Below are 13,458 nucleotides of genomic sequence, written 5' to 3'. Positions count from 1 at the left end.
TTTAATTTTTATTTTATTTTTAATGTATTTTTATTTTATTTTATTTTACTAGCTATTTTCCTTATTTACATTTCATTTTCTAAATATTTTTATTAGGTATTTTCCTCATTTATATTTCCAATGCTATCCCAAAAGTCCCCCATAACCTCCCCCCCACTCCCCTACCCACCCACTCCCCCTTTTTGACCCTGGCGTTACCCTGTACTGGGGCATATAAAGTTTGCATGTCCAATGCCCCTCTCATTCCAGTGATGGCCAACTAGGCCATCTTTTGAAACATATGCAGCTAGAGTCAAGAGCTCCGGGATACTGGTTAGTTCATAAATGCTGTTCCACCTATAGAGTTTCAGATCCCTTTAAGCTCCTTGGGTACTTTCTCTAGATCCTCCATTGGGGGCCCTGTGATCCATCCAATACTGACTGTGAGCATCCACTTCTGTGTTTGCTAGGCCCCCGGCATAGTCTCACAAGAGACAGCTATATCTGGGTCCTTTCAGCAAAATCTTGCTAGTGTATGCAATGGTGTCAGCATTTGGAAGCTGATTATGGGATGGATCCCTGGATATGGCAGTCTCTAGAAGGTCCATCCTTTTGTCTCAGTTCCAAACTTTGTCTCTGTAACTCCTTCCATGGGTGTTTTGTTCCCACTTGTAAGAAGGGGCACAGTGTCCACACGTTGGTCTTCATTCTTCTTGAGTTTCATGCGTTTAGCAAATTGTATCTTATATCTTGGGTATCCTAAGTTTTGGGCTAATATCCACTTATCAGTGAGTACATATCATTTGAGTTCTTTTGTGATTGGGTTACCTCACTCAGGATGATGCCCTCCAGGTCTAACCATTTGCCTAGGAATTTGATAAATTCATTCCTTTTAATAGCTGAGTAGTACTCCATTGTGTAAATGTACCACATTTTCTGTATCCATTCCTCTGTTGAGGGGCATCTGGGTTCTTTCCAGCTTCTGGCTATTATAAATAAGGCTGCTATGAACATAGTGGAGCATGTGTCCTTCTTACTCGTTGGAACATCTTCTGGATATATGCCCAGGAGAGGTATTGCTGGATCCTCTGGTAGTATTATGTCCAATTGTCTGAGGAACCACCAGACTGATTTCCAGAGTGGTTGTACAAGCTTGCATTCCCACCAACAATGGAGGAGTGTTCCTCTTTCTCCACATCCTTGTCAGCATCTGCTGTCACCTGAATTTTTGATCTTAGCCATTCTGACTGGTGTGAGATGGAATCTCAGGGTTGTTTTGGTTTGCATTTCCCTGATGATTAAGGATGCTGAACATTTTTTTCAGGTGCTTCTCAACCATTCGGTATTCCTCATGTGAGAATTCTTTGTTTAGCTCTGATCCCCATTTTTAATGGGGTTATGTGATTTTATGGAGTCCACCTACTTGAGTTATATATATATATATATATATATATATATATATATATATATATATTGAATATTAGTCCCCTATCTGATTTAGGATAGGTAAAGATCCTTTCCCAATCTTTTGGTGGCATTTTTTGTCTTATTGATGTTGTCTTTTGCCTTACAGAAGCTTTGCAGTTTTATGAGGTCCCATTTGTCAATTCCTGATCTTACAGCACAAGCCATTGCTGTTCTATTCAGGAATTTCAAATGCTACCCTGAAAGTTCCCTATACCCTCCCCTCACCCTGCTCCCCTACCTACCCACCGCCACTTCTTAAGCTGGCTTTTAGCCATCTGGTTGTCCCTTGATATTCCTGTTGTAGCCAATAGTGGTAGGGCACCTTTTCTTCCCAAGAAAGAGGGAAAAAATATTTAGAGTGGGTGGGTGGAAGAACACCCTCATAGAAGCAAGTGGAAGGAAGGTGGGATAGGGGGTTTCCAGGAGATAGAGAAATGGGGAAAGGGGAAAACATTTGAACTGTAAATAAAATACCCAATAAAAAATTACTTAGAGACAATTAAGCAAATGTTACTGTTGATATTAATGGAAACCAAGTGGGATTTTTAAACTCAACTCAAAGATAAGATATGCTAAAGAATTTTGGATTTTATAACTGCTGTTTCTTATAGGGTACCTGTATAATATTAAGGCAGGGCTTACTCTCCTACTAAACCTCCATTTCCAGATTTGAAAATGGGAACCAAATATCCACTCTCTAAATAACGCTTGTTTTACACATACCCAGTACTGAGCTGGACTTACATTCTTAAAAGCTCATGATTTGTTCTATTTTCCTTCTTTCCTTCCTTCCTTCCTTTCTTTCTTTCTTTCTTCTGTCTATCGTTCCTTCTTCCTTCCTTTTTTCTTTCTCTCTAGGGCTCATTTGTTTTCTTTTTTCATTTTTAAATAGAAAGTAAACGACTTAGTCCTTGTGAGCCCTGCCCAGCTGGCCTGAGCAACCATCTTTCCCCTGGGTTTACATTGTATGGCCACATCACTGCCTACCTTCCCATCAGAATTCCCTATTTGCCATGTTTCCAAGGTTACACCCAACTCCTAGGAGATTTGTGCCACCCCTGAGTTCCATTGTCCAGCCCAAGAATAACCCCCAGCACCTGCCATAGCAGGATCATCTCTACCTATTATCTGCTTTATAATTTGAGAAATTTCATGCTGTTGAAACTTAGAATCCTCATCAGTGAATTTTCTTTAGTAATACTTCATTCACTTTTAGTTTGTATGGTTGCTGACCAAAGTTAATAGGTGTGGGAATCTTCCTCTGAAGAACTTTCCTAGCAGTAGCTTTGAGAAGAAAAATGGTAAGACAAAGGAGTTATGAGGTTGACGGAATACTCACAGTAGAAGAAATCAAGGATGAGACCATCAAAGGAGAAGGTTGTTATTACTGTATTTTTAAGACAACATGTTTAGTTGTAGGTCATTTCCTGATTCTGGTATTTATTTTCTCTTATCCATGAAATGAAATGTGCTAAGAGAACTTTTGGTTCTCTCTTAACAGCTAAAACTCAGTGACTCTAAAATGTAGGAGATGGCACATAGGGTAAGAGAAAATGCAACATTTTGCATGGAATTTAGACATTATGCCAATATAAACTGTAACTTACTTCTAACAAACTAACAAGAAGAAAGAAAGAACATTCATATGACACAGCATTCCTTCTTGGCTCTGAAAGACTCCCAGATTGCATCTAATTTTAAACTACTTTATGGAGGCCAAAGAGGTGCCTGTGGACAGCTTGATGATAAATCTTTCAGCATATATAAATATTCTCTATGTCATCCTAGTATGAGAACGTGAGCTCATCAAGCATCCTCCTCCAGAGTTGTCAATCTGGCAGCTGTCATCAATGTCTGATTCATTGCAAAAGTATTTAATTCTCCTAAGATGAACCAGAGGAATGTCCAAAAGAGAGAAGATCAGATACAGAGGAGATGTAACATTCTTTAGCAGGAGGGCTTCTGCTTGTCTGAAAACATAATATACTTTCTTAGAAGAAAGATCTCTTGGTTATCTTCATCACCAGTATCACCAGAATAATTTTGGACAAATTTATAAGTCTTATTCGAAATGCATGGCTGTCCAACTGTCACATTTCTCCTACATTTTTCTTCTGTGGGATGTTTGACCTCAGTAGTCTTTGGTAACTCCATAAAGTCACAGTGAAGGGGGTTGATCATCCTGTAGACTTGCCCCACTTTGAAGATGTCAAACTCAGGAATCCCTTTCTATTATACAGTCTTAAAAGAACTTTGATTGCTTCCCACACCTATAGGATGATAGTCAAACCCTTCTTCCCAGAGATCAATTGTCAGCTGTCTTCCATTTAATTTTTCTATATCAAGATATTTCCATCACCCTGAACTGATCATGACATTTGGCTTAATGTTAATCTTGTCCTGGAATCTCTTTTCATAATATCTCCAGAACTATTTATATTTGTGACAGTTAACTCTCTGATGTATTGGCTGCTTACACAGTACAGTGTGCTTTGCAAAATTTCTGGCCATGTACTTAAAAGGATGTAATTATAGTTTCCAAGTTATGATACAATAAATACCAAAAATGTGCTTCTAACTGAGAGCTACATTCTAACTGTGGACTGCTCTAATCAGTCTCCAGTGTTCAAATGCTACTGTCATACAGTCTTTTCCAACGGTTCTAGCGATGTAAACTCATGTCATTATATGGCATCATCATAAATGCATTCGGGTTTGTCCTACTGTCATTTCATCACATGTTTGTCTCCTCAACTACACTGAGGTTCCCAAGTTTAAGGCTTTTACCCTATCCATCACCCTATACTCATACACTATTACACCATCTGTAAATTGAACTTTCATGAGTAAGCGAAATATGTTAATTTGTCAGATATTTATATCATTTATATAAATAGAATCATCAAGGTAGACATATTTCGAATTGCAGGTAGTGAAATATTTTTTAATTTGGTCTGAGTGAAAAATGATAGCTTACACGTTTAGCCTATACGTTTACTTATATACATATAAGTTCCAAATTTAGAAGCTCAGAAACATGTGTGTAAATGTGAAAAATAAAATTATTAACTAATTCAAACCTTTCAAACCACAGTCAGAATAAGGGTTAAATTTTCAGGAAAATGATAACATGTATTTCTTTCCTGCTTGCTTCAAATTTGGTTCTTCAATTGTATCTGTGAGTATAGAAAATGGTAGGCCAGAAATAATGTCCAGGGTAATGGTTGTGGATCACTATTGTCTCTGGTATTCTCATGAAAATGTGTTCATAATTCACTGATTGTAATATCCTGTATACAGCAAGGTTTTATTTTTATGCCAGAGGAAAGAAAAGCTATGGGGTTTGTAGTTCTATTTATACCAGTTGCTAGGAAGAACTTATTTTGTCAATACATCTGCTGATCCTTGATCTTTTCATGCAAAATAATAACTTTGTTCTGGTGAGAAAATAATAGGTTCTATTTTCTTTGGGAGTGGTGGGTCAAATTCCTTTTATCTTATTTGAATACAAGAATTAGAAGAACAAATATATATCAACTTACATAGGGTTTTTCTCCCCTAGATTTGTATCTACAGATCACAGAGTCCACCACCTGGAATTAAGGCTAAGTTTCTTTGCATACTCATGATGTTTTCTTTATGAATGTCATGTTGCTAAACATCATGAAAGGAATGAAAGTCATTGCATAGGTTGTCAAATTATCAGAGACACATATAATGGTTTGAAATTATTCCCAGAATTTACAAAGAGATTATACTTGAACCTACTCTGCCAGGCACTTCTTATGTCAAACAAAGTTTTCTCCAAAGCAAAAGGCACAAATCCTGAGCTGACATTATAGAACTCTTTTCCAAACTAGGAAAGGGACAACCTGAGCTTTAGCAACCTCAATATGACTTTCACCTGGTGAGAAAATCTTCAAACAGTGAAGCTACAAGGGCTTTTAGCCATCTATTGTAAATCTTCCATTTACTTTCTCCATTTTGTACTTATTTTATATGTGTGCATGCACTGTGTCTCTGTCTGTGTCTCCATCTCTGTTTCTTTTCCTCTCACTTTCTATGCTTGTGTGCCAGGTACATGATGTGCATGTTGTGGGCAAAGTATAAATTAGGGTTGCAGTTCTAATGTTCCACTGTGTGGCCTTCTAGGACAAAACTCAGACAGTGACAACATTGTTCTTTATCTGACAAGTCCAAGCCCTTTGTTTTAATGTATAGATATTATTTCTCCATAAAGGCAATGTAGTTGAATCACTTTGTAGATTGTCATAATCAGGATTAGAACCAAGTTATGTTAAAATACTACCCAGGTATATCTTCTGACATCATGTGGACATTTATCATTACCTTCATTTGAGTAATTCTGTATGTATTTAAAATGACAATAAATATCCTTAAGTAAATATCAAAGTTAAAATAATAATCCTGAAATTAGTCCTGCATTTACAATCTCAGTGTTTTAAAATACTATATATTATGTAATGAGCTGACAACTAGAGATTTTTTCCTGTTTTCTGATTGCTGATCAGTTGTCCCTGTCTTTTCGAAACTTTCTAAACACCATTTCACATGCCCAGTGGGATGATTTGAAGGAAGTCTTGAGGGACAGCCAGGTCAGGTATATAGTGAATGAAGGAGCCTTTTGAGAAGACAAAAAACTGCCAGATAATAAGTACATAGTATGAATCTACTCTACTCATATTATCTTATTTAGCTATCATAATAATCTTCTGACTAGAATGTGTCTTGCTTGACAAATGAAATAATCAAGAGTCAGAGAGATGTTATAATCAGCCTATATTCATTTAGTCATTAAGTAGACATTGAACTCAAAATAGGATGCTAACTCTGCCCTCTGTGTTTGCCTCTGTGTTTGAAAGGCTGTGCCTTTCAGAGTTGCAGAGTAGGAAGAAAAATAAATTGACATATTTATCTACCAAAATGAAGATAAGATTCTACTGTACCCCAGCCACATGCTGACGTCTTGTGTGCCTTTCGCCTTAGCTTCTTCAACATTCCAAGCAAAGCTGAAGTAAAACTGCAGTCACCTCCTGACATTCTTGTTTTTGTTCTCTGACATAGAGTGGGCTTTTATGAAATGGACATGGGTCTTCATTTGTAACACATACCCAGGTAACAAGGCTTGCTTCTTTTGTGTCCCAGAAAGATAAGATGATAGAAGACTCCTAGATGTTTTATAAGGGTCTTAATGACATTATTGGAACCCTAAAATCTGAACAAAAAACTGAGATTTTGAAGGTGTCTAAAAGCATTTCTAATGTCTTAGACTCAAACACTCTAAGAATAAAATACATCTATGTCCAAATATGATATCTCTTACTTACAGAACTGTAAGTGAAATCTTCTCTGAGCGGTGTTTTCTACTACCTCATGTGAAAAAAAAAAAGGAATGTAATTGTAACTGCTTCATTAGTGGATTGGTGATAAGAACACATACATAATGGCATAGCTGCCCTAAAGATTAATTGGTAAAAAAAAAATTCATGTATGTCATGTATTTCACCATGACCCATAATATGCATTCAGTTTCTGTAATCAGTGACTAGGACACTAAACTAAGGCTGTTCACTGTTTTTATATTCTATTTTATCTACCAGCAAAATAAAGATAATATTCCTTTATGATACTAAAGTTGATCTGCTGAAATGTGTAGGAAAACACCTAACATAATGCTAATGGATGCTTACAGCATCTAAATTGGTAAATGTTAGAAAAAAGTCAAAACAGTTACATTTGTATATCTGTGCTTTATGTCTTTCCAGATTTTTCAGCTGCATTTCCTCCCTGAGTGGCCATATTTTCAGAATTATTTGCAGAAGAAAAGCAGAGATGTTAGGTTCTATGCACAAGAAATTCAATCATGGAGCTGGAGAGATGAGTTTAAATGCCACAGTTCTCCAAGGAAATAATCAGAGATGTGGACTTGTCTGATCAGTACAGTGTTATTTCACTATTAAAATGTTATTAAACCCTACAATCTACCAGCAGAGAACTGGAAATTAAATTATGGAATATCTACATAATTAAATCTCCCATACCAATAAAAGGCATCTTATAGAGAATGTTTGACAAACTTATCTCATCACAGGGGTTGCCTGGTGTGGTTTATAAAAGTATAGGCTCCATTGATGACTTCCTGAAAAAAATTTGCGTTAAGAAAATCTGGAAATATGTATTTTTATCTAGTGCCCCAAGTGACATTTCAGAACAGTCAGATTTGTGAGGGTCTCTTTTAGGAAATATATTTTTAATGCTGTGAGAAACTATTCTATTAAATAATAAATGCCACAAGTTTAAGGTTTTTTTTCTTGATAAAATAAATTAAAAAAAAACAATATATCTCTGTGGTGAGGAGTTTCCTGTCTCAGGCACTGCAATTATGACTTTCAGTATCAGGATACCTGATTTAAATATTGCAACTGGGTTTTCCTAATCAATTCGAGTACTTCAAGTCCTGCATGTTACTGTGCTTGGATACCCTTGTTACTTTGTTTTTTTTGTTTTTGTTTTGAAGCAGATGGGAAGATATACCTTATGCACAATTGTGAGGATAATATAAATGAAGTTATTGTCAGTAAAACTAGGGGTATTTTGACTTTTTGCCATGAAGATATAAGGCAATGTTGCCTCTTAACTCTATCATCATTACCATCAAGAGACACAGAAACCATGGGGAACAATTAATTGCAGAGATTGGGTGATAAACAGCGCAGGTCAGTGAGCTTGAAGGAAGCAACATAATGGAGGCAGTTTTCTCTCAAGATACATTTTAGGAGGTGATGAATGTTGTGGTAGTTTGAGTAAAAGTGACTTCCATATGTCCATAGGGAGTGACACTCTTGTTGGAGTAGATATAGTCTTCTTGGGAGAGGTATGTCATTGGGGGAAATGCTTTGAGGTTTTAGAAGCTCAAGCAAAGTCTAGTGTCTCAGTCTTTTCCTGTTGCCTTCGGATCCAAATGTAGAACTTCAAGTGCCTTCTCTAACACTGTGTCTGCTTGCATGCTACCATTATATTCATGGACTCTGCCTACAAAACTGTAAGTCAGCGTCAATGATATGGTTTCCTTTGTCATGGCGTCTCTTCACAGCAACAGAACCCCAAACTAAGACAGATGTGAAACACACACAAAACCCAATAGTCTTGGATGAAATCAATACAAAATGGAACTAGGAGAAGAAAATTGGTGAATATATGTAAAGCATAAGACCTTTATCCTGGTGCATGTTAAGCTACATATCACTACGCATATGTAAAATGTAAAACTCTAAGACTGGAAGACAATAACAGTCAACTGAAAAATAGTCATGTTTGAAGAAGGCTCATGATTGTCCATATTCTCTCTTGCTGGAGTAAGGGAAAGAAGGTGCTTAGTCTTACACTGAAGATAAAACTCAGGAGAGCTATGTTTTAGTATTTGGTCTGAGTTCAACACAGGATCATTCCTATTTAGATCTATAAAGACTTTAAAACAGGGCTGTAAACCTATGATGTACTAATTGTACCCCACAGTGTCAATCCCTTCTATCTGAAACAGATGGTTTATAAACACATCCCATTGCTCACAAGTGTTCCGTCCAGCAGGACTTAGTTATTCCGTGGATGGAGAAGGACCAGGGCCTGAAAGAGAAATGAGCAGAGAAAGGAAAGCGAGACCAAGCAAAGAGTTGTCAAAGTCTGTTTAATGAATGCTAGGAGCCTGGTTATAAGCACACAGTGAGAGAAAATTGAGGGGAGGGTCGAGGGGGCAGAATAAAATACAGAGAAAGGGATGGACATCTGGGGCAAATGCTGATTACAGGCTTCTTGTGGCTTATCTTGGAATGTCGGCCCTGAAACAGCACCAAACGGAGACATGGAGGAGGAGGTGAAGCTGCCTTAATCTAAGCAGTTCTAGGCGCCAAGTGAAGGAGGGAGTGAAGCTGGCAGTCTCAGGCGCCAGGTGGAGACAATGAAGGAGCCGGTAACATAATTCCCTTCAAAGGGTCAGCGGGATCTTTAGGGTGAGAGTAACTGCAGGACCTAGTTTCCCAAGGTTTGGTCTCTCACACACAAGGTGTCTGTAACTATGTTTGCTACAAGTTCAAATTTGAGCGTTTCAGCAGAAACTGAACAGTTTATACACCCTGAAATATTTACTGCTTAATACTAAAACTGAGAAAAATTTGCTGACCATTTTTCCAAATAATTAATCAACTGCAAACTAATTTAAATCCTGAAAGGTAGAAAAATGGCTCCTTAAAGCCACCCAGCAATTTAGCATACAGTAATGAAACTGATAATTTCATTTAATTAGTAGAAATTTACTATGCCGGTGCCCTGAGACCTTGGAGGTGCCTGGACTGAGAAGATCATGAGAAGGTAAACTTGCCCTTTAGAGAGCCCAGCAAACACAGAATGCTGAGCCAATTGAGTATATTTTGATAAAAATGCTGATGACAACAATTATAAAATCTCTAGAGATACAGAATCAAACTTGTATAGTTTAGAATTCTATTTACACAGAAGTTACAAATTAATAATCCTATTAAGTCTTCAGCATGACAAACTTGTGTTCATTTCTGAATATTTATCCATATGACTTAAGTGACTCAAAGACCTGAAATGATATCACATCATGACAAAGATCCATGGCCCAATGAGAAATTCTTAAGGTTAATGGGATTTATGAACAATACCCTTCCATGCAATGACAATTCAATGACAACCCAATTGCGTCTGCACTGGGAAAAGTAGCTATTAACAATTCTAGCCCAGGAGCAAAACCTTCAGCTCCACCTTCATATCTTTCGCCACCCAATCACCTGCTCTAGCCTTTATTTATAAATTAAGGTGGGAAGAAGCTTTACAGGAAATCACTGAGTGCTGACACATTCCTTGTTCAGAGCCCCTCACAAGAGGACAGAATTAACATCAAATACAATTAGCCCAGGCTATACTCAACAGCTGATGTTTAAACTAGTTTGTTATATCATTGTTGAGTAATTGTTGAGTTATCAATTCTTATCCTTAATTTGCTTTTCCTCCATCTCCCTCTCTCTTTCTCACCCTCTCCCTTCCTTCCCCCCATCCTGTGTGTGTGTGTGTGTGTGTGTGTTTGTGTGTGTTTTCTTTGCAACAGGATCTTGTTCCAAGATGTGTTTTGTAAGCAGTCACAGCCAGCAGGTCTTTTTACATAAAACAACCCAATCTAAGTAATTCACCACTTGCATGCATACAGGCTAATATAGTTTAGATAGTCCCTTACTGGTTTTCCTCAGTATCAAATTGATAATGGAGGCTAACCACCACATCATGCTTTGCATGACAGATGTATTTTAGATAATGGAGATATCCTCTACCTGATTTGTGGGGTTATACAAGTGACCACTCAACTCTGCTTAATCAAATACTTAAAACTGCACACTCAAAATGGGTATATCAACTTCTACATAAAACTCATGTGGTATAAAACAATAGAACACAATACAGAAATGTAATGAGAGGATTTAAGATGATTTCACTATTAGTCAGACAATGGTTCTGGGCTCACAGCTGGACTTAGTTTCCCTTCATAGACTCATTTGGCTCTGTGAACTAACCACCATTTGTCTGTTGCTCTTGGTATTGTTGGGTTTTGTTTGTATTATTTTTGTTTCTGATTTTTCTTATTTTTTTTAATTTATTTTTTATTAGGTATTTTCCTCGTTTACATTTTCAATGCTATCCCAAAAGTCCCCCATACCCACCCCCCCCAATCCCCTACCCACCCACTCTCCCTTTTTGGCCCTGGGGTTCCCCTGTACTGGGGCATATAAAGTTTGCAAGTCCAATGGGCCTCTCCTTGCAGTGATGACTGGCTAGGCCATCTTTTGATACATATACAAGAGCTCCGGGGTACTTGTTAGTTCATATTGTTGTTCCACCTATAGGGTTGCAGTTCCCTTTAGCTCCTTGGGTAATTTCTCTAGCTCCTCCATTGGGGGCCCTGTGATCCATCCAATAGCTGACTGTGATCATCCACTTATGTGTTTGCTAGGCCCCGGCATAGTCTCACAAGAGACAGCTATATCTGGGTCCTTTCAGCAAAATCTTGCTAGTGTATGCAATGGTGTCAGCGTTTGGAAGCTGATTATGGGATGGATCCCTGCATATGGCAATCACTAGATGGTCCAACCTTTCGTCACAGCTCCAAATTTTGTCTCTGTAACTCCTTAAATGGGTGTTTTGTTCCCATTTCTAAGAAGGGGCAAAGTGTCCACACTTTGGTCTTCGTTCTTCTTGAATTTCATGCATTTAGCAAATTGTATCTTATATCTTGGGTATCCTAAGTTTCTGGGATAATATACACTTATCAGTGAGTACATATTGTGCGAGTTCCTTTGTGATTGGGTTACCTCACTCAGGATGATGCCCTCCAGGTCCATCCATTTGGCTAGGAATTTCATAAATTCATTTTTTTAAATAGCTGAGTAGTACTCCATTGTGTAAATGTACCACATTTTCTGTATCCATTCCTCTGTTGAGGGGCATCTGGGTTCTTTCCAGCTTCTGGCTATTATAAATAAGGCTGCTATGAACATCAAAACAATCATCCATCCTGGCCAAGTAGTTTTCATCCCAGGGATGCAAGGATGGTTCAATATATGGAAATCCATCAACGTAATCCAGTATATAAACAAACTCAAAGACAAAAATCACATGATCATCTTGTTAGATGCTGAGAAAGCATTTGACAAAATCCAACACCCATTAATGATAAAAGACTTGGAAAGATCAGGAATTCAGGGCCCATACCTAACCATGATAAAAGCAATCTACAACAATCCAGTAGCCAACATCAAAGTAAATGGTGAGAAGCTGGAAGCAATCCCACTAAAATCAGGGACTAGACAAGGCTGTCCACTCTCTCCCTACCTATTCAACATTGTACTTGAAGTCCTAGCCAGAGCAATTAGACAAAAAAAGGAGATCAAGGGGATACAAATTGGAAAAGAAGAAGTCAAAATATCACTTTTTGCAGATGATATGATAGTATATATAAGTGACCCTAAAAATTCCACCAGAGAACTCCTAAGCCTGATAAACAGCTTCAGTGAAGTAGCTGGATATAAAATTAACTCAAACAAGTCAATGATTTTTCTTATTAACACAAAACTTTCCCACTTCTTACAATATTTTGATTTTTCTGTAGTATTGTTTATCTGTATACTCTTCAGATGTTCATAGATGCCACGGGTCTTCTTTGACCCTCTCATTGTATACTATTTTGTATTCTCAGATTGTTTTTATTTTTACTTATATCACTAGCTTCTTTTATTAAATAAGAAATTTCAGTTTACAGTTCTAGCTCTCTAAATTCTAACTATCTACTGTATGTTGTTCCAGGAACAGCCCCTGCATACTTCAAGATCAATGCATTTAACACAGAGGTGGTTATCTTTCTAAATGATAAATTGCATTACCATCCAATCTACTATCCAAATCACAAACAGGGGAGATATTCTTGACTCACTCTTCCCTCCATTTTGGCATGTAATTCTCCTTGACATTGCATGCCTCTATTCCTTCATCCTTTCTTTTCCTTCACTAGCACAGTTGAATTCTTCATCTCTCACATGATGATTACAACCTGTCAAATGTTGACATCCATCCATTACCCTTCCACTTCATACTCTAAAGAATAGTTAGCATGATTTGTAGGAAGGAGAGAACAGATTACACAACCTTTTCTTCTACAGTCCTTCAATCTGTTGTCTATACTGTAAAGTTCAAATCCATGTCAGTTCACAATGTCTCCTTGTATGATATATCCTCATGACCTTTCACACACCCTACTCTCCATCAATACTCTTTCTAAATTTCTCAATATGCCTTTCTGTCTGAATTTCCTTTGAATATCTATGCTACATATCCCAGAGAACATGGTTTTATATAGTGGAAGAAATTCTTTGGCTAATTACTCCAGCCATAATAGACTGACTGGAATATGGTCCAGTACTGTGCTTA

The sequence above is a fragment of the Mus caroli genome, unplaced genomic scaffold (assembly GCF_978045245.1).
Source record: "Mus caroli unplaced genomic scaffold, Mus_caroli_1 scaffold_6, whole genome shotgun sequence".
NCBI classification, from domain to species: domain Eukaryota; kingdom Metazoa; phylum Chordata; class Mammalia; order Rodentia; family Muridae; genus Mus; species Mus caroli.
The sequence above is the reverse complement of the archived record's forward strand: the minus strand, read 5'-3'. Positions refer to the sequence as shown.